This window comes from Hemiscyllium ocellatum, chromosome 8 (assembly GCF_020745735.1).
Source record: "Hemiscyllium ocellatum isolate sHemOce1 chromosome 8, sHemOce1.pat.X.cur, whole genome shotgun sequence".
NCBI classification, from domain to species: domain Eukaryota; kingdom Metazoa; phylum Chordata; class Chondrichthyes; order Orectolobiformes; family Hemiscylliidae; genus Hemiscyllium; species Hemiscyllium ocellatum.
The window spans coordinates 91135447-91158865 of NC_083408.1; the positions used below are offsets into that span (position 1 = coordinate 91135447).

At 41.3% G+C, this 23419-nt stretch overlaps 1 protein-coding gene across 3 annotated transcripts in view; it reads right to left on the minus strand.

Moving 5' to 3' along the window:
• Positions 1-23419, minus strand: part of itpk1a (inositol-tetrakisphosphate 1-kinase a) — a 236456-nt gene that overhangs the window by 180895 nt on the left and 32142 nt on the right. The gene's annotated exons all lie outside the window — the stretch shown is intronic.

Consider the following 23419-nt stretch of genomic DNA (forward strand, 5'->3'; position numbering starts at 1 on the left):
GAAGCCCCTCCACAATGCAGTTAGGTACGGAGTTCCAGAATCTTGATCCCAAAAAAATGGGGTCAACACATGTCCAAATCAAGACAGTGCACAACTTCTAGTCAATGTTCCCATGTCCCTCAAGGTGGTGAAATTGACAATTGTTTAACACCAAGTCAGTGAGTGATGGCTAGATCAATTCTAAAACAACATCACTGTGGGACTAAAAACCATATTAGAAGTGGGCGGCACGGTGGCACAGTGGTTAGCACTACTGCCTCACAGCGCCTGAGACCCGGGTTCAGTTCCTGACTCAGGCGACTGACTGTGTGGAGTTTGCACGTTCTCCCAGTGTCTGCGTGGGTTTCCTCCGGGTGCTCCGGTTTCCTCCCACAGTCCAAAGATGTGCGGGTCAGGTGAATTGGCCATGCTAAATTGCCCGTAGTGTTAGGTAGGGGTAAATGTGGGGGTATGGGTGGGTTGCGCTTCGGCAGGTCTGTGTGGACTTGTTAGGCCGAAGGGGCTGTTTCCACACCAAGTCTAATCTAAAAAAAAGGTCAATAGCAGATCAGATCTCAAAAAAAATGGCAATTTATTTTTTTTTTAATTCTAATTTTTGAAAAAAAGTTTAATACAAGTTTCCAAACTCACAGGTATGGTAGGATGCTATTAACTATGACTTCTGTAATTTAACCAACACAAAACTATTGGATTTAAAAAGATACCAAACTACAGTATTCCACTGATAGAAGAAATCTCATTCCATTGCATACCATCCCAATTAATTAAATATTGTTCAATTTCTGTGAAGAAGTCACCACTCTAGATCCCATATTAGTTTAACACAATTCTTTAAATCAGCCAAGCATTACATTTGTACAAGAGGATGTGGTTTGCCATAAAAAAAACTAGCTACGAGAGAATTTGATCTACCACATACTAAATTCTGTGCATTAAGGAGAAAGAATCTGTGATTCTTCAATACTATGGTGGTGACCAATCTCTTAAGGTGATGATATAAAAGCAGCAATTATGATTTTCCTTCACCCATGATTGCCACACAGCAAAAGGATGCTTTGCCACAGAATGCAGAATGCTCAGACAATAACTGAAGTGCACAAAGATGAAGGGCATGTCACTGAAATTATACCAGATTTTGACTGAAGCATATCAATTCGCCCTCTCTCTGAACTACAAAAAGCTATAAAAACAAAACAGAGTTCTGAACAGCAACAGGAAAGTGAAAATCTTGGACAGAAATAAAATGTTTTGTTTTTAACCTTTGTGAAGCAAAGTCTCTGCAGACAATAGGAACAGGCAAATTCTAAAAAGACTTATACACTCATTAGAAGTTTTAGATTTGTGCAAAAATGTTCTTTGTATGTTAGCTGCGATAGATAACTGAATTAAGCCACACACACACACACACACACACACACACACACCGTTTTGATGCTTTCTGTTTCAATAAAACAATTAGATTAAACCAATCAAACAGGAAGAGCTTGAAACTGCAGGGCTATAAGCATACTTTAGTAATTGTCCCTCATGAACTGCCAATGCAATTTTTGAAAATGAGTCATTCATTCTCGACATGCAAGGTCAGAACTTACATGTCTCAGGATGATGATGATGATGATGATGATAAAACTTTGCTCTGTAGTGAAGATGTTTCAAAGATGCTGTTAGGTGGTTAGTTCCAGAATTAGCCCTATGAAGATATACAGTAACATAACTTCAAATCTGAATTGACTGGGGCTTGGAGGAAAGGAGTGTTCAAATGCACATGCAGCTTACATCTTTCTAGGTGTTGGAAAGTTAGGCATTGAGGAGTGCTGTCAAAACAAAACTTAGAGGGTTGCTGGAGAATTTAGACTTAGTGGACAGAGCGAAATTCAAATGCATTACTTGGTGCTGGATGGAGTCAAGAGAAATCCAAAACCAGAGGGCATAGGTTTAGAATGATCAGGGAAAGATTTAAAAGGGATCTAAAAAGGACAATATTTTCCATGCAGAGGATGGTTTGTATATGGAATAAAAGTTGCCAGAGGGAAGTGGTAGAGGCTGGTACAATTACAACATTTCAAAGACAATTACCACAGGTACATGAATAAGAAAGATCGAGGGATAGGGGCCAAATGGGACTAGTTCAGTTCAGGAAACCTTGTCGACATGAACAAGTTGGGCCTGTTGTTTCCATGATGTATGACTATGGCCTAACCCCAGATCGGATCTCACAGCCATTGTATGATTGGCCAGTAGAGTACAGGAAAACGGGTGACTCGAGAATGTTAATCATAAGAAGGGTGAGGAGAATTCAAAAACACAAACAGAAAGTATATCAATTTTCAAAAAAGGTAGAATTTGGTAGCACAGTATCCTAGCAAGATTCATGTTGACTGAAGAGCAGGTTTGGTGTTGAACACGAAAAGACAAAGACAGGAATATACTTAAAAACACAACTTGCTTTGGATATTTTTGATGTTTCAGTGTCCTAATATAATATAAACCATATTTGTTCTAGCAGTAGTAAACAGGTGTTTGATTCAGGGTTCGGAATTCATCTATATTGCAGCAATTGAATTAAGTGATCCTAAGTTTACAAAAGAGTAAATACCCATTGTGGAAAGGGTGATATTGAGGGGGATGGGACAGAGGACCAGCACCCAAAAGACACTAAGAGATATGCATACTTGTTTAGGACTTTTTAATAGAAAGGTTCAACTGCTGTCAGAATGGCTAGAATTGTAATGAATGGGCCAGCGGAAACATAACACTCCACCAATCAGCCAATTTCAGAAGGAAAGGGAAGCCAAACACTAATTCTCCTAATCCCAGCCAGTTTCGGAGTACCTAATGATTCACTTCCGGAGTACTTTTCCTTGAAGCGACAATTTGTTTTTATTTCTCACTGGCTCTTTTTCATCACTTTTGGACACTGATCGCATCAATTGCAATAAACAAGTTTCCATTCAAATACCTTGATTTTTAAAAAGGGAAATTATAGGACATGCAACCCAGTGGATAAGCAAAGCTAGCACTTTGGATGATGCTGAAGGACCAAGACACTTCAGCACAAAACTACTCAACTGTATATTTTTGTAGATAGCATTATATCTCCTAATTTGGTATTAGCCACACTCTAGTCTGAGTTGGATGCTGGCAAATGATAATCTTTCTGCCAAGTGCATTTCCCATCTGCAAATGTACGTCATCTTATTAAATATATGAATCTCAGGATTGCAGTACCTTGATTTTATTTTCACAAAATGTGGAGGGAGGCAGTACATGAGCCAGGATGCTAATAACTACAACAGAAACCTCCCTACCCTCAAATTGCTGGAGAAACTCAGGTCTGGCAGCATCTGTGGAGAGATGCTCTTCTTCAAAATCCACTGACAACTGCTATCAGAGTTAGGAGGGTAAGCTACAAAAATTCGGGTTTTAATAAGTGCCAAGACAAGGGGACTTCAGAATCAAGAGCAGATCAGTCTTAATGGCGTAGACAAGTATTTCAGACATGACTCTAAAATAGAAAAAGGTTGATCTAGAATATTACCTCAAACTCAAGTCAAAAAAGAAGGCCAAAGAGAAAACAGGTTCCAACTACTAAAGGACAAGACAGTTCAGTTGCAGAATTAAATTCTATAAATTTCCATACTTGGATGAAAAGAATCTACCATGTTTTTCATCGACATTAATCTGTAAATTTCATAGAAATGTTATTAATTTAGGTTAAGAACAAGAATTAGATTAAAAATTCTCGGAAGGACAAATATATCTATATTTAAATAAACAGCATTCTTAAAAACCCAAGAACAAGTTAAACTTTAAAGTCTGGTAATCCATAAATGTTTACGACAATGTTTCTCCAACTATGGTAAGTTGCATTCTGTGAATCATAGTTTATACAATACACAAAAAGGTTATAAAATGAGCCTGCACTGCCGAGCTCTCATTTGGTGTGTGTGTGTGTGGGTGCATAGTCATCACACACAATTGAAGCAGTCTTTCATTCAAGCCCAACCTACTCCCCGTATTATTCTGGTAAATGATGACATCATGCTAGAGGAAGGCAGGCTTCAATTAAAACTTCAAAAATTAACATGTTAATTATTTACCGCATTCACTAACTCGAGGTGCTTTGACATTTAAATGCTTCTGGTTGAAGAGAGTTTTCTTGCCGGACTTTGCATTTGTTAACAGAAAGTCAATGCCTTCCTTGTGCCAGACATGCATTTTCCAAGGGTATTAGGAGACACCGCCAAATCTCCTTGTCCACAAAGCCTGATGGAAAGAAGTGGGACCAGGGAACGTGTTTAATAAACCAGAAGGCTAATGCAATACAGTCAGCAGCCAGACCTCCTGCCAATTAGTTTAAAACTATACCCTCTTTTTATTGACCCGTCAACTAAAGGGAAAAACATTCTTCCTATTTACCCTAAGTATGCCCCTCAGTTTTGTACTGAATCAGTATCCTCCCCTGCCCCCAACCTTACAGCCTTCTCTGCTCACAGGAAAACAACCCAGTTTATCTAGTCTGTTCATACTGAATCATTCCAGCCCAGGCCACATTCTCTTCTGCACGCCCTCCAGTGCAATCATATCTTTCCTGTGTGCAATTCGGGTTATCACACTACAATGTCACATACATCTTATATGGTGGCTCAGTGGCTAGCACTTCTGCCTCCCAGTACCAGGAACCCAGCTTTGATTCCCGCCTTGGGTGACCATCTTGGAGAGTTTGCATGGGTTTCGACAGGGTGCTCCGGTTTCATCCCACAGTCCAAAAGGTACACTGTGTTTCACAGAATCCCTGCAGTACAGGAAGTGGCCATTCGGCCCATTAAGTCTGCACCGATCCCTCAAAAGGCACCTCACCCATCCCTATTGCAGTGTATCCTGCAACCCCATATTTACCATAGCTAATCCACCAAGCCTTGTTGCCTCCAAGGACCTGTGGTCATGCATGCCAAGGTGAATCTGAATCTGTACTTCCTGTGTTGTATATCATTTGTTGTCTACTCCCTTCCATTGATAGTCCTCCAAAGAAATGATTCACCTCACACTCCTGTAGATTAAATTCCACTTTTTCCTGTAGTCTATGCTTTTCTTCCTTGTTATTTATCACAACACTAATTTTTGTATCATCTCCAAACTTAGTGATCGTATTATCTACTATAGACCAAGTTAAAAATCACACAACACCAGGTTATAGTCCACAGGTTTTATTGGAAGCACTAGCTTTTGAGCACTGCTTCTTCATTAGGTGGTTGTGAAGCAGGACCTTAAGACACCTTATAGCAAAAGATTACAGTGATACAATGATACACTGAATAAACTGAGATAGTTAAGACTTTCATCTTTTAGAATGGGTTTGCTGGTTTTGGTTCATTAATATGTAAATCCCAGAACTTCTTTAAAGTCACAATCTCAAGATAACTTAAAGGTTTTGTAAAAGGTGACATCTCAGCACAGACAATTACTTAAGGGAATGAGGTTAGAGTCTGTCTATATCCCAATCTTGAGTCAGACTGGTTCTGTTTCCAAAATGGAATTTACAAAATATTACACGGTTTAACTGCCTGCAGATTGTGCATTTTTTGAGCAAAATAGAATGTATCTGCAAATACAAATTCACCCCATAAATTTGGGTGAGAGAGAGTGTGAGTGTGAGTGTGAGTGTGTGTGAGAGAGAGAGAGGGGGAGGGGGAGAGAGAGAGAGAGAGAGAGAGAGAGAGGAAGAGAGAGAGAGAGAGAGGAAGAGAGAGAGAGAGAGAGACAGAGTGTGAGAGAGAGAGAGAGATCGCGCATACACAAACACGGTAAAGCATGTAACGTATATCTCAGTCAAAGATGGACACTTCAGTCTACCACAAACCCACTGATAACCTCACAATGCTACACTTCTCCAGCTTCCACCCTAAATATATTAAAACAGCCATTCAGTACGGCCAAGGCCTATGCATACACAGGATCTATTCAGAGGAGGAGGAACGTGACGGACACCTGAAGGTTGTAAAGGATGCCCTCATAAGAACAGGGTACAATGCTCAACTCATCAAGTGCCAATCCCAACATGCCACAGCGACAAACCGTAATGACCTCCTCAGGAGACAGACACGGGTTGCAACCGACATGGTACCCTTCATTGTCCAGTACTTTCCGAGAGCTGAAAAACCATGAAATATTCTTCGCAGCCTGCAACACATTATCAATGAGGATGAGCACCTCACCAAGGCCTTCCCATGCCTCCACTTCTCGCCTTTAAACAACCATCAAATCTTACACAGGTCATTGTTCACAGCAAACTGTCCAGCTTTCAGGACAACTTCGACCATTACACCGTACAACCCTGTCATGACAACTACTGCAAGATGTGTTAAGAGTATCGACACAGATACCACCATTACATCCTTCCAAACTTCAAAATAGACCCAGAGTCCTCAAATGTTCCTCATCTGTTAAGATTTTCATCCCTGAGACCATTCTCATGAACTTCCTCTGAACACGCTCCAGGGCCAGTACATCCATCCTGAGATATGGGGCCCAAAACTCTGCACAATACTGTAAATGTGGCCTGACTAGATCCTTATAGAGCCTCAGAAGTATATCCTTGCTTTTATATTCAAGCCCTCTCAAAATAAATACCACCAATGTATTGCCTTCCTAACTACTGACTCAACCTGCAAGCTTACCTTGAAAGAATCCTAGACTAGAACTTCTAAGTCTTTTTGCGCTTCAAACTTACTCCTTTGTTAGCGTCAAACACAGGGTGTGATTATTATGCAGAACATCTCCATTCTATTGGCACAAATGACCCCAACCTCCCAGTGGCTTGTTATTTTAACCGAACCACCTCGCTCTCATGCTGACATTTCTGTCCAGGGCTTGCGACAATGCTCTAATGAGGCACAACACAAGTTCAAGGAACAACACATCTTCTGCTCAGGCACTTCACAGCCTCAAAATGTCTTAACACTGAATTCAATAACACCAGAAACCGACTGCATGATGTCTGCCCTCTAACTTTTCTTGCATCCTCTTCTCACACCCTCTTATTTCACAAGCACAAAATTCTCGCCCTTTCACACTTTAATTGACAAATATTTTACATCTTGTTTTCCCCCACCATTTTCTCCACCCTTTGGTTTTTGTGTTGGGCCTCCATACCATCTGCCTTCTTGCTCTGCCTCTGCCAAAAGCATTTAATAGAACCTACTTTCCAGCACCTTTCAGTTCTGAAGAGGAGTCATACAGGACGTAAAACATTAACTCTGTTCCCCTCCACAAATGCTGTCAGACCTGCCGAGTTTCTCCAGCATAGTGCATTTGACTTGTAGGAAGTACCATTTCTATACCTGGATTAGAGTGGTGCTGGAAAAGCACAGCAGGTCAGGCAGCATCCAAGGAGCAGAAAAATTGATTTGTACAAAGTACCACTTCTACACTTGGTCTGTTTTCTCCAAAATTCTCACTCCTTTTAAAAGGAGTGTGAGGTCATGATCAGCCATTAATAATTGTGTACGGGAGAGAGTGGAGGCACAACCATGATATCAAAAAAGTAGGAAAATATGCTGTGCTTCACCATGCTGAATTAATACTTGCATTCACTACTGACTGTCATTAGTCACCTTTGAAGAAAAATACATAAAATGGAAGAGCAGTCAGGTGTCCATGCTCATTCTTTGCAATGTTTTCGAAACCATACCCCATAATCATCAAGCTGGGATGAGCTCCAGAGCTATTATCAAATCTTATGAGGAAGCCAATGCACTTTACATTTTCATCTCCACCTCTGCTCAGTTGGAGTAGGAATAGAAGCAACAGCAGAAACAAACTACAACCTCGCACCAAAACTGCAGGTCAACAGGAGATGGAACAATCACCAGTATTCATTAGGATGGGATGAGTTCTCCATTGCACAGCTCTGAAAGAGAATTACAATTAAGCTTTAAAGCCTTTTAGTAACTATATAGAGCAGCAGTGCTAGGAAATTCCAACTAGGGGCAATTTATTTTTAAACATTAAGGATTTGCACCTCACCAGCAACATCAGTGCAGTCACCGCCACCTGTAATGTTGATAATTAAAGTATTTTTCCATGAATGTTCACAGCGACAGTCAAAGGTTGAAAGGCTCAAGGCCTTTGCAAGTTGCAACATACTTCAATAATAAAAAAAGATATGTTTTCATTTGATTCTTACTATTGCAATGGCTTAACTGGGTAATTTTGATTTACAAACAAATAATCACCCAATCATGGTGCCTCCCAGATAACAAATTCTACAGTAACTTATATAAAAACAAGGATATTTTTAATTTTAAATTGAGGACCATATTATTCTATAAAATGAAAGTAAACTACAGCAGAATGTTGGACTGAAATTAAAGCAAAGAAAATGATGGAAAGATTTAGCAGGTCTGGCAGCATCTGTGGATGTGGACGTGCCAGTGTTGGCCTGAGGTGGACAAAGCTAAAAATCACACAACACCAGGTTATAGTCCAGCAGGTCTATTTGGAAGTACTAGCTTTTGGAGTGCTGTGCATTCATCAGGTAGCTGTGGAAGAGGATCCTGCTCCACAGCTACTTGAAGGAGCAGTGCTCTGAAAGCTATCACTTCCAAATAAATCTGTAGGACTATAACCTGGTAATGCGTGATTGTCTGTGGAGACAGAAAAGCAGTAAATATTTCCCAGTGGGGCTGTCTTTTGGAACAGGGGATACAATACAACACAACACAACACAACACAACACACGAATAGGCCCTTAGGCCCACCAAGCCTGCACCAGTTCCAAATCCTTATTTAGACCCACTACTTATTGCCCATGCAGAGTTTCTATCCCTCTATTCACTCCCCATTCATGTGTCTATCAAGACATGCCTTAAATATTGCTAATGTGCCTACTTCCGCCACCTCCACTGGCAATCTGTTCCTCTCTGAAGAAAACTTTTCCCTGCACTTCTCCCCTAAACTTGCTTCTCTCACCTTGAATCTGTGCCATCTTGTAATTGACCTATCCATCTTGGGGAAAAGCCTCGAACTATTCACCCTATTTATGCCTCTCAATTTTTTAGATATCTATCAGGTTGTCTCTCAGGCAAGATAGACTCAGAACATTTACTGTTTCTCACTCCACAGTTGCTGTCAGATTGGCTAAGTGTCTCCATCACTTTCTGCTTTTATTTCAATTTCACATCTTGCTAGTGGCTGAAGTGCCAACATAATTGCACCCAACCTGCCACTCTGTTGGTGGTTGGCTGCAAAAACAGGTGAGAAGTGGCACAAAACACCAAGATACCAGCTAATGGAACTGGCAGGGTAGGAGAACACTTTCATAATTAATTGCAGTATGAGACAAGAAATTTCTAAAAACCACAAGTTTATAGCAAAAGGTCTGCTGTTGAATTTCAAACTAAGACTAGTTTCAGGCAACACTGCCCATTCAACTATCCACTGAATGAGCACACACTTTCAAACAGATATGCAGTAACACTCACTCTGATAAAGACCAGTGACTGCTTAATATGGTTTGTCATACTATGCCAATGAGTAAGTGAAAGAAGCACAGAGCATAAGAGACAAGAGACAGAGTCATAGAAATGTACAGCATGGAAACAGACCCTTCGGTCCAACTTGTCCCAACCCAATCTAGTCCCACCTGCCAGCACCTGGCCCTCCAAACCTTTCCTATTCATTTACCCATCCAAATGCCTCTTAAACGTTGCAACTGCACCAGCCTCCACCACTTCCTCTGGCAGCTCATTCCATACATGTACCACCCACTGTGTGAAAAAGTTGCCCCTTAGATCTCTTTTATATCTTTCCCCTCTCACCCTAAATCTATCCCCTCCACCAGTTCTGAAATCCCCCATCCCAGGGAATAGACTTTGTCTATTTAGCTTATCCATGCACCTCAATTTTGTAAACCTCTAAGGTCACCCCTCAGCCTCCGATGCTCTAGGGAAAATAGCCCTAGCCTATTCAACCTCTTCTTATAACTCAAATCCTCCAATCCCAGCTAAATTCTTGTAAACCTTTTCTGAGCCCCTTCAAGTTTCACAACATCTTTCCAAGAGGAAGTAGACCAGAATTGCATGCAATATTCCAACAGTGGCCTAACCAATGTCCTGTACAGTCGCAATGATATGCAGATGAATATGGAAACTAGGAAAGAAAATGCAATGTCAAATCAATGGAGAGGCTTGTGAGGGCCCTACTTCAGGAATTTAATATTTCCAAGCCATAACTTCATATCGATCTCTATCACTGAATGCAAAGGTTATACTGAGCCAGCAAACATTGACAAACCAAAAGTAGTAAACAGATCAAAGTTCCTGTGAGTTATGAAAGATCTTTTCTTTGTAAAATCATATTTAAGCCCCAAAATTTTTTAAGCAATTTATTATTACATCAAACTAACACTTTTAGATGTGTAGACACATCCCCTCTCCTAGAAGAATTAACAGTTATGATCAATGCCTGCAGAATATTTGCTGACTGGCTCATGGTGTGATCAGGCAGGTCATATTCCAAACTGAAATCTGGTTTGATAGATCATATTGGGTTGTTCCCCGCTCCCCCCAATTTAACAAGCTGATCTTTCATTACAATACAAGACATACAATGCTGCACACCTTGTTGTAGCAATAAAACAAATTTAACACGAGAGAAATTAAGAGCAAATAGAATACAAAACTACTTACATACAACACAACTTCAAATTATCCAAACACACAGATAAACTACAATCCCACCTATCCTAATAACATTGTTTTATTCAAACATTAGAGTGTGTTCCCATCTCTATCACACTGATAGGTTGGACTAGTCTATTTCTTTCAATTCATGGTCTGAGTGTCTTCCACAACTGATCTTCGACTTGATTTGGAGATGCTGGTGTTGGACTGGGGTGTACAAAGTTTAAAAAAATCACAACACCAGGTTGTAGTCCAACAGGTTTAATTGGAAGCACACTAGCTTGCGGAGCGATGCTCCTTCATCAGGTGATAGTGGAGGGCTCGATCATAACACAGAATTTATAGCAAAAATTTACAGTGTGATGTAACTGAAATTATACATTGAAAAATTGATTGTCTGTTAAGCCTTTCATCTGTTAGAATACAGTAATAGCTTCACTTCTTTCATGTGTAAATCACAAAACCTTTTTTTATAGTTACATTCTCGGGTTAGCTGTTAACAATGGTGATAGCTAGACAATATGTTGAAGGTGTTAGCCCCCTGTGTTCTCTATCTATGCCATGATGTTTAGATTGATTCTAATCTAAAAAGTGAGATAACAGAGTTCTACATGAATGCATGCAGTTTTTGAGCAAAGTACAATGTAACTCTGCCAGTACAAATTCACCCCACAAAATATATGTGTGTATGTGGGTCTATGTCTGTCTGGGGTGGGGGATGAGAGTGTGAGAAAGTGTGCGTGTGAGAGAGAGTGAGAGTGAGAGTGAATGTGAGTGCAGAGTGTCTTAAGGTAAGCCCTCAGGATTCCAACCAAACACTTCTGGCCTGGAACTTCAAATCTAAAAAACTTTATACTAAGGTAACCTATTTTCCTAGCTATTTGATCATATTCCAATACATTGGCCTGTGTCTCTAAAGTATACTAAGCTATCATAGTATATTTCATAGCATTTTTAGCATAACAAAAAAAAAATCTGTAGTGTAATGTAGGGTGAGAGATTTACATACATTAAGAAAAACCTTTGAATTTTGAACTAGTAGCCTGTGGAATTTAAGAAAAAATGGAGTTCTGTTCACAATGGGAAAGTGAACAAACATACACATTATGGGAAATTAGGCTGTCTAACGGAACATTCTGGGTTTTAAGCTCAAGGGAAACAACCATAAACCTTCCAGATTTAGTTTCAGTTTACCACAATTCTAAGGGGCCCAAAGCTGAAGATAAAAGCATAAAATAATTGAATAGGAAGTGTTTACAAGGATATGGGCAAAATGCTGGAAAATGGGACTAAATTAGGTTGCAATATCTGGTCAGCATGAACAAGCTGGACTGAAGGGCCTGTTTCCATGTTGTACATCTCTATGACTCTGTTCCCACACAAGTAAGCCCCTATAACGAATTGAGGCTTGAACTGAGATTTTGGATTGTCAGAGAAATCAAAGAATTCAAAGAGTTCATATTGCCTTAAGAACATACTCTACCTTAGCCATGCCTTAAATGAGATGTAAAAAAATGGTTTCTGCAGGATTGGCTTTCCAGGGTAATTTTGAGGCAGTTGGCCTAAGCAGATGGTAAGTAACTGGTCGACCAATAGCAGTACGTCTTAGTGTGGGCGAGGTAGAATTCAGTGTGGATTTTGACTTCCATACAGTTGATGAGCCAAGGGAGCATTTACTGGCCTACTACACCTGTGTTAATCAGACAAGTGAGAGGTTTGGGTTGAACCTCGACAAAGGATATGAAAGTAGCAAATCTCCATTACTCTTGTGGACTCTGAAGCAGCAATTAGGGCATGTGATCAGAAAGAGGAAATGCAGGAGGGAAAGGGACAATTAAGTGACAGAACTGCATTTATTTCAATGAAAGGGACCTAACAGGGAAGACAGATGAACTCATGGCATGGTTAGGAACATGGGACTGGGATATCATAGCAATCACGGAAACATGGCTCAGGGATGGGCAGGACTGGAACTGAATGTTCCAGGATACAAATGCTACAGGAAGGATAGAAAGGGAGGCAAAAGAGGGGGGGGGGGGGGGGGGGTCGCATTTTTGATAAGAGATAGCACTACAGCTGTACTAAGGGAGGATATTCCCGGAAATACATCCAGGGAAGTTATTTGGGTGGAACGGAGAAATAAGAAAGGGATGATAACCTTATTGGGATTGTATTATAGACCCCCCAATAGTCAAAGGGAAATTGAGAAACAAACTTGTAAGGAGATCTCAGCTATCTGTAAGAATAATAGGGTAGTTATGGTAGGGGATTTTAACTTTCCAAACATCAACTGGGACTGCCATAATGTTAAAGGTTTAGATGGAGAGGAATTTCTTAAGTGTACACAAGACAATTTTCTGATTCAGTATGTAGATGTACCTACGAGAGAAGGTGCAAAACTTGACCCAATCTTGGGAAATAAGAGAAGGCAGGCGACTGAGGTGTCAGTGGGGGAGCACTTTGGAGCCAGTGACCATAATTCTATTCATTTTAAAATAGTGATGGAAAAGGATAGCCCAGATCTAAAAGTTGAAGTTCTAAATTGGAGAAAGGCCAATTTTGACAGTATTAGGCAAGAACTTTCGAAAGCTGATTGGGGGCAGATGTTCGCAAATAAACGGACGACTGGAAAATGGGTAGCCTTCAGAAATGAGATAACAAGAATCCAGAGAAAGGATATTCCTGTCAGGGTGAAAGGGAAGGCTGGAAACTATAGGGAATGCTGGATGACTAAAGAAATTGAGGGTTTGGTTAAGAAAAAGAAGGAAGCATATGTCAGGTATAGAAGGATAGATCGGGTAAATCCTTAGAAGAGTATAAAGAAAGTAGGAATATACTTAAGAGGGAAGTCAGGAGGGCAAAACAGGGATATGAGATAGCTTTGGCAAATAGAATTAAGGAGAATCCAAAGGGGTTTTTACAAATATATTAAGGACAAAAGGGTAACTAGGGAGAGAATAGGGCCCCTCAAAAGATAAGCAAGGCAGCCTTTGTGTGGAGCCACAGAAAATGAGGGAGATACTAAATGAATATTTTGCATCAGTATTTACTGTGGAAAAAGAGATGGAAGGTATAGACTGTAGGGAAATAGATGGTGACATCTTGCAAAATGTCCAGATTACAGAGGAGGAAATGCTGGATGTCTTGAAACGGTTAAAGAAGGATAAATCCCCAGGACCTGATCAGGTGTACCCGAGAACTCTGTGGGAAGCTACAGAAATGATTGCTGGGCCTCTTGCAGAGATATTTGTATCATCGATAGTCACAGGTGAGGTGCCGGAAGACTGGAGGTTGGCAAACATGGTGCCACTGTTTAAGAAGGGCAATAAAGACAAGCCAGGGAACTATAGACCAGTGAGCCTGACCTGGGTGGTAGGCAAGTTGTTGGAGGGAATGCTGAGGGACAGGAGGTACATGTATTTGGACTGATTCGGGATAGTCAACATGGCTTTGTGCATGGGAAATCATGTCTCACAAACTTGATTGAGTTTTTTGATGAAGTAACAAAGAGGATGGATGAGGGCAGAGCAGTAGATGCGATCTATATGGACTTCAGTAAGGCATTCGACAAGGTTCCCCATGGGAGACTAATTAGCAAGGTTAGATCTCATGGAATACAAGGAGAACTAGCCATTTGGATACAGAACTGGCTCAAAGGTAGAAGACAGAGGGTGGTGGTGGAGGGTTGTTTTCAGACTGGAGGCCTGTGACCAGTGGAGTGCCACAAGGATCAGTGCTGGGCCCTCTACTTTTTGTCATTTACATAAATGATTTGGATGTGAGCATAAGAGGTACAGTTAGTAAGTTTACAGATGACACCAAAATTGGAGGTGTAGTGGACAGCGAAGAGGGTTACCTCAGATTATGACAGGATCTGGACCTGATGGGCCAATAGGCTGAGAAGTGGCAGATGGAGTTTAATTCAGATAAATGAGAGGTGCTGCATTTTGGGAAAGCAAATCTCAGCAGGACATATACACTTAATGGTAAGGTCCTAGGGAGGGTTGCTGAACAAAGAGACCTTGGAGTGCAGGTTCATAGCTCCTTGAAAGTGGAGTTGAAGGTAAATAGGATAGTGAGGAAGGCGTTTGGTATGCTTTCCTTTATTGGTCAGAGTATTGAGTACAGGAGTTGGGAGGTCATGTTGCGGCTGTATAGGACATTGTTTAGGCCACTGTTGGAATATTGCATGTAATTCTGGTTTCCTTCCGATCAGAAAGATGTTGTGAAACTTGAAAGGGTTCAGAAAAAATGTACAAGGATGTTGCCAGGGTTGGAGGATCTGAGCTACAGGGAAAGGCTGAACAGGCTGGGGCTGTTTTCCTGGAGCGTCAGAGGCTAAGGGGTGACCTTTGAGGTTTATAAAATTATGAGGGGAATGGATAGGATAAATAGGCAAAGTCTTTTCCCTGGGGTCGGGGAGTCCAGAACTAGAGGGCATAGGTTTAGAGTGAGAGGGGAAAGATATAAAAGAGACCTAAGGGGCAACTTTTTCACGCAGAGGGTGGTACGTGTATGGAATGTGCTGCCAGAGGATGTAGTGGAGGCTGGTACAATGGCAACATTTAAGAGGCATTTGAATGTGTGTATGAATAGGAAGGGTTTGGAGGGATATGGACCAGGTGCTGGCAGGTGCGACTAGATTGGGTTGGGATATCTGGTCGGCATGGACAGGTTGGACCGAAGGGTCTGTTTCCATGCTGTACATCTCTATTACTATGACTCTAAATCTTGTTGTATCCACATAGTATGAATTATTTTTATTTCACTTCCCAAAAACTTCAAGCTAAGACCCGACTCTAAAATTGAAAATTTTCTCCACTGGCCAGTCTTTGATCACTTTCTTAACTTGTAGCAAATGGTTAATATTTTAAAGCAGCGATTCAGATTTTAAGTTAAAGTAAATACCATGTATTATTTTGGTCTGTGCTGTCTTTTAGGCTCAAAGACAAAGAGAATATGTCCTGACAAAATGGAGTAAACCAAGCATAAATGGAACAGTTTACTTTGTAGAAGATCTCAAGGAGTTGAAGAGATTAGAATGAGAAAACGAAAGGTAATTTTAATGTCCCAAGAGGTTCTCAGCTGTAGTGCACATAGTGAGATGGTTATTGTCAACATTTTAAAGCTACAAACATTTACCTCCAGGCTTTACCCTAAATCAATACAAACACAAGCACTGCCAGCCTGGAAAGGTTCCAAACAAAATACATCAATCTTCAGATGTTGGGAAGCTCTCTCAGGTTTGCTCATAGCCCTATCAATGTACTCTGCCAGAATACAATAACAAAATCTGGAAACACCTCAGTGGGTCAGGCAGTATCTGCAGAGAGAAATGCAAGTAACATTTTACATCAATGATCTTTCATCAGAACCAGATATTTTAAGTTTTCTTTTGTTCTTGTTTATGATTTCCAAGTTTTGGAACTTGAATGAGGAAGGAAGAAATCTAAATGTTAGAAAGCTGACATCAAAACGGAAAACGTACAGCTGTGCACAAGGAGTGATTGACAGGAAGTGAAAATCCTTCATTAGGGCTGTTCAAGAGGGTGGTGCAGAGTTGGAAGATTGGGACTGGGACAAGATGGGAGGAGGGGAAGTGAGCAACCTGGTGAAATCCACATTTGATCCATGTGTTTGGAGAGTACCAAGATGTGGTGTTCTTCCTCCAGGCAGCGGGTGGTTAGGGTTGGGGTGGCTGAACACTTTAACCCCCCCTCCCACTCCACCAAGGGCATGCAGGTCTTGGGTCTCCTCCATCACCAAACTTGAACCACCTGATGCCTCAAGGAAGAACCCTTGGGACTCTCCAACCACATGGGATCAATATGGATTTCACCAGTCTCCACATCTCCCCTTTCCGCAACCCCCCCCCCACCCCATGTCACAATCCCAACCTTCCAACTCGGCACCACCCTCTTGAATATTCTTACCTGTCCATCTTCCTTCCCATCTATCTGCTTCATCTGATCACTTACACCTCCACCTTCATCTGCCTATTGCATTCCCAGCCACCTTCCCTCCAGGCCCTATTCCCTCCCATTTATCTCTCAACACCATTTGGCCATCAAGTCTAACTGACCCTCTGAAGACAATAGGTGCACGAGTAGGCCATTCTGCCCTTCAAGCCTGCACCACCATTCAATACGATCATGGCTGATCATCCTTAATCAGTATCCTGTTCCTGCCTTTATCTCCATAACCTTTGATTCCACAATCCTTGAGAGCTCTATCCAACTCTTTCTTAAATGAATCCAGATACTGGACCTCCACTGCCCTCTGGGGCAGAGCATTCCACACAGCCACCACTCTCTGGGTGAAGACGTTTCTCCTCATCTCTGTCCTAAATGGTCTACCCCATATTTTTAAGCTGTGTGCTCTGGTTCAGCACTCACCCATCAGCGGAAACATGTTTCCTGCCTCCAGAGTGTCCAATCCTTTAATAATCTTATATGTCTCAATCAGATCCCCTCTCAGTCTTCTAAACTCAAGGGTATACAAGCCCAGTCACTCCAGTCTTTCAGTGTAAGGTAATCCCGCCATTCCAGGAATTGACCTCGTGAACCTACGCTGCACTCCCTCAATAGCCAGAATGCCTTTCCTTAAATTTGGAGACAGTACTCCAGGTGTGGTTTCACCAGGGCCCTGTACAGCTGCAGAAGAACCTCTTTGCTTCTATACTCAATCCCTCTTGTTATGAAGGCCAGTATGCTATTAGCCTTCTTCACTACCTGTTGTATCTGCATGCTTACCTTCATTGACTGGTGTAGAAGAACACCCAGATCTCTCTGTACTGCCCTTTTACCTAAATTGATTCCACTTAGGTAGTAATCTGCCTTCCTGTTCTTGCCAAAGTGGATAACCATACATTTATCCACATTAAACTGCATCTGCCATGCATCTGACCACTCACCTAATTTGTCCAGGTCACCCTGTAATCTCCTAACATCCTTCTCACATTTCACCCTGCCACCCAGCTTAGTATCATCAGCAAATTTGCTAATGTTATTACTAATACCATCTTCTACATCATTAACATATATTGTAAAAAGCTGCGGTCCCAGTACTGATCCCTGCGGTACCCCACTGGTCACTGCCTGCCATTCCGAAGTGGAGCAGTTTATCACTACTCTTTGTTTCCTATCAGCCAACCAACTTTCAATCCAAGTTAGTACTTTGCCCACAATACCATGCACCCTAATTTTGCTCACTAACCTCCTATGTGGGACTTTATCAAAAGCTTTCTGAAAATCCAGCTACACGACATCTACTGGATCTCCCTCGTCCATCTTCAGAGTTACAAGAGCATCCCACCCACACACTATCCCTAGCCTGCACAGTCAGAGTCCTCGACCCTATGGGCAATTTAGCATGGCCAATCCACCTAAATGTGAGGAATCCCATGCAAACATGGAGAATGTCTGTGTAAATTTACACAATAACCAGAGCATGGAATCAAACACAGTCCCTGGTGCTGAGAGGCAGCAGTGCTAATCACTGAGCTACCATCTCAAAGAACTTTGAATGCAGAAACAGGCTAACTGGCTAGTATCAGTTGGCACAGTTGGCATACTCATGTCAGCATCCGCCCACCCCTGTTCCCCTGAGCTCAGAAATATAATCTTAAATTCACATCTTACTCAGACTTGCTTAATGCCCTTGTAAAGGCATTGGTGTTAATCTTCAAGCAGCTGCATGAACAGGAAGGGTTGAGGGGGATATGGGCCAAATACTGGCAAGTGGGACTAGATTAATTTAGGTTGCCTGATCAGCATGGACAAGATGGACTGAAGGGTCTGTTTCCATACTGTACATCTGACTCTTGACTCTATGCTATTTGCAGTTAAATAGGATGGAATGAAACAAAGGGAAGTTGGTGGAGAAACAAAACAGAGAAGGGAGAAATTGAGTCAACAATGTTAATTCCTAAGGAGAAACTTATGGGTCTGGCCAGGAAGAAAGCTTTTTTGAAAATGTGGGAAGAAAATGGTGGCAGCAGAAGGCTGACATAAATATCATTTCATGAAACAAAATGAGTGACGATAATTAAGCAAGGGATGGAGAAAGATGAATACCAAGAGAATGTAAGAAATAATAAGTGAGCAACAGATGCAGGAACTTGAAATTAAAAACACGGAGCAGGTCTGACAGGATTCTAAAAAGGTCAAGGGTGATAGCTCCTATTTACAAAATGTCTCCCTGACAGTAACAAAGCAAGGTGCCATTAACCAACTTTCTATCAAAAGATCAGCATCCATTCAGAAACACACCCCAAATTTTTTTTTTAATTTTCCACAGATTTAAGCTTACAATGAAAAGAATCCTATGCGACTTGTGTTAGAGTCCTAAAACAAAGCCAAATTCAATAAATCACAAGCAGGATATGTTATTTGAACAAAGTATTTTCCTTCGTGACAGTTTCTCCTCCTGGCTTTTCAGTGAAGTGAGCATTTCTATACAGGAGTGCTGGAATTATCCATTGGAAAAGACAGCCATCAGCTGCTGGAGTTTTCACATTGGACAGCATCTTGACAGTACCTGTACAATAAACTACACAAAGCAGCTAGCAAAACTGTAGTGATACCTTTTGCACAATAAAGCAAGAGTTAAACCACAGTGTCTCAAATAATGACTCTATGACTCTATGGTGTGAAAAGCAAAATCACTTAATAAATAATAAAAGACTGTGAATCTTTATGTCTAAGGAGTTGGTAGATAAACATGCTGCTGTGATGTAAACATAAACCTGCATCTAGCCCAGCTTCCCCTAATGTGCCAATGTGCAGATACAGGAATGTTATAATCTGAACTAACAAACATAACCAGCAGCCAATGTATTCACCAAACATGTAGCATCAGTGAATACATTAACAACATTGTCCTTGTCCAGGATATCAGTGACTATTTGAACCATTAGCCATGTGGTGAAAGATTCAGGCAGCAAAGTGGGTTAACAGCTTTAAGCTTCCCAATGCAATCAAAAAAGTTAAAGTATCACCCAGTGGTTCTGCCCCAGGTCTATTGTCACACTGCAGCAGAGAACTTCTCACTGCTCAAGGGGGTGCCCAGAGGCAGTCACAACATCTGCACAATAAAGCAAGAGTTAAAAATAGACTGTTTACAAACAAAAACCAGCTCTCCCACCAATACTTCCAGCCACAATGCACAAACAAATATAAGACTGCAGCAGAAAAACAAATTAACCACCCTATATCAGAACTGTATCCCCTCTGGCTCAGCTCGGAGCACTTGCCTGCAAATCAGAAGGTTGTAGGTTCAAGAACCAGTCCAAGACTCTGATTTTTAACATTGCAACAAAAATACAACAACACCAGGCTCTAGTCCAATAGGTTTAATTGGAAGTACACGAGCTTTCAGAGTGCCACTCCTGCACCAGCTGGCACAACCACCTGATGAAGGAGCGTCGCTCCGAAAGCTAGTGCGCTTTCCAATTAAATCTGTTGAACTATAACCTGGAGTTGTGAGATTTTTAAATTGTGTTGCAATGGTTTTGAAAGGGTTAATGTTGGAAACTGCATTAAGTTCCATCCAATCTGATGATGTCATACAGTTTTTGGTGGAGAAAGCAGTGTCTATTTCACTATCCCTACAGTGTCAGCTGTCTCATTGTTATTGCTAGGGCTAATTGGAAACTAGCCATTGCCTAAATACCTAACTAGCCAATGTAATGTGCACCTATGTTATCATGCAATAAACCACATCTTGTTGTTAAGATAAATGCCTCTTCTTGTTAAGATTCATTTGTGGCTAATTCTTACCACTTATAACCCTGAAGCCCTGTTTGGAACGAAGAACAGTGGCAATACTCTACCCCAAACATTTACTGATACTGGCTGATTCCACAGCACATACACAGACTTAGACATAAAAAAGGAGTTTACACTCCAGGGCATTACGAGCAAGTGCCACCTTTCAGAGGAGATAGTAAACTCAGATGCTGCAAGCTCTTTCAAATAGATGCAAAGATTTCATGATATTATGTTAAAGAATAGCTGTGGTGATATCCCTACAGTCCTGCTCAATAATTCTCTCTCAGTCAACATGTTCAAAGTACAAATTATTCAGTCATCACCACACTGTTGTTTGAGAGTGTATGCTGTGTGTACAGCATTAAATACACTTAAGTACTTGAGTCATAGAGACGTACAGCACATAAACAGATCCTGGATTAGTGGTGCTGGAAGAGCACAGCAGTTCTGCTGTGCTCTTCCAGCACCACTAATCCAGAATCTGGTTTCCAGCATCTGCATTGTTTTCACCGACATAAACAGGTCCTTCTGTCCGTGTTGTCCATCAAGACAAGATATCCTAAATTAATCTAGTCCCATTTGCCAGCACTTGGCCGATAATCACTCTAAACCCTTCCTATTCATATACCCATCCAGGTGCTTTTTAAGTGTTGCAATTGTGCCAGCCCCCATCACTTCCTCTGGCTGCTCATTCCATACATGCATCACCCTCTGCATGATAAAGTTACCCTTCAGGTCCATTTTAAATCTTTCTCCTCTCACCTTAAACCTATGCCCTCTAGTAAACAGCAGATGCTGTGGCTGTGCAGATTCACTGCTGGGTCAAGCAGCAGTGTAGGTTTCTCGGTCATTTGAATCACTTCCCATGTGGTCTCTGCCTTTGTCTCTCTTCCTCCTTTTTAAATTGATTTAGCTTAAATGTGCTTTGGGACATCCTATGGCCATGACAGACATTATGGGGAATGAGTGGGGTAGAGTGTTTAATTGGACAAAAGGTCTGGCACAGGCCAATGACAATGATATTCTATGATAAATGCCGGTCTCAATTTTCACTGCATTTGAAATACTGGCACAAATATTGACCAACATTCTTCTTTTACTAAAGCAACCACAACAAAACACAGGAGCTGGTCATTCTTCTCACTGCTGCTTGCTAGATCCAGGTATGATGAGACTAACTATTGGGTCTCCTCACATATCAGCCACACATTCAGAAGAGCTTTGAACCTATTATACAATAATAAAGGAAATACGCTATTGTTTTGCATTCATTTCTGCACAGAAACAGAACAAGTTTGAGTGCAGGTTGTAAGATTGCTCGCTGAGCTGGAAGGTTTGTTTTCAGATGTTTCGTCACCATACTAGGTAACATCATCTGTGAGCCTTCTGGTGAAGCGCTGGTGTTCCGTCCTGCTTTCTATTTGTGTGTCTTAGTCTGTTAAAAGGTGGGAAATAATAATTACCCACCACTACAGACCAAGACATAAATGGAAAGCTGGACAGAACACCAGCACTTCACCAGAGGCTCACAGATGATGTTACCTAATATGGTGATGAAACATCTGAAAACAAACCTTCCAGCTCAGAGAGCAACTTACAATCTAAACCTCAACCTCAGCTACAAATCTTCTTAAAAATGGCAAAGTTTCTGAGTATTTTCTTTTTCCAACTTCCCAGTTTAAATGACATTTCAGTCAGCACTAGAGGAACACATGATGGGAAGTCAAATCCCAGTGAATCGATGCTGTGCAGGAGATGTGAGCTCTCAAACTGAGCAGCACATTCACCCCACTCAGTTTGGAAGCACCATATTCCACACGAGATTCCATGATAGAAGTATATAAAGAGGACAATTACAAATTAGTTGCTGTATTCTAAATGGTATAGACAAAATGGGAAAACCATTGGAAATGAAGGCATCAAATTGCTTCGTTCATCAGTTATGTACATCTTCCAAAAGGCTGAAGATAAGACTGTAATCTAATGGGGCAGAACAAATTACAAAACCTGCAAAAGCTGATACATCCCTAGAAAGCTCAAACTCTTAAAACACTAGCTCCCTTTCCATTGTCCTTCAGTCTCTCCACCCATAAAATGACAAACATTGTATTTTGCAGATCAAATGGGCCAGGATATCATAGAAATTCCTACCTAGACCCTGCAGTGGCTAAAACAATTTCCATTAGTGATTGTACTCTTAAAAGACAAACTCAGAGCCAGGTGCTAAATGTAACAATAGGACTAGATTTAAATGTTTTCCCTCTTGATGGAGAGATTGTTGACTATTATATGGGTAAGTTATTGACACCAGGCTGCAGCAACTGTGTGGTCTGCATCCTCACTTGCTCAAACAGCACAAGGAATGGAGGCTGGTGGGGGTGGCTGAAACAACAAGGGGAATTGGAAAGCCGGATTGGTAGGAAGTCACGTGTAAAGCAAGGGGACCATTATTTGGTCAAAATGCTGGGAATCCCTCCATAATGTCATTGTGGGTCAAACCACAGCAGGTGAACTGCAGAAGATCAAGAAAGCAGCTCACCACCACCTTCTCAGGACAACTAGGCACAGGCAATAACTGCCAACCAGCCAATGATGCACACATCCCACAAATGATTTTTTTTTAAATGACTCATGGCTAAAGCAGTTTACACTCAGTCACTCATCGTCCTTCTCACCCAGAAGCCGTGCTACAAAAGGCACTTACTCAACCAAACTGACTCGTGTAAAATGTAAAAACAGAGCTAAACCAGACACACGTAACCTCATTAAAATAGTTGACAGCAGTTTCATAATTCAGAGTCTTTAAAACCATAGCTGGGAGGGATGAAGGAAGTTGAGGTTGGATATGAGATTTTCAGTATGTTAGAGATCTCAGCTGACCTAACTCCAGCTGGTTTTGGGAGTTAAAAATTTCTCAATTGCTTAAGCAAATACAAACAAAATCTCCACAGTGTAGCAGACTGATTG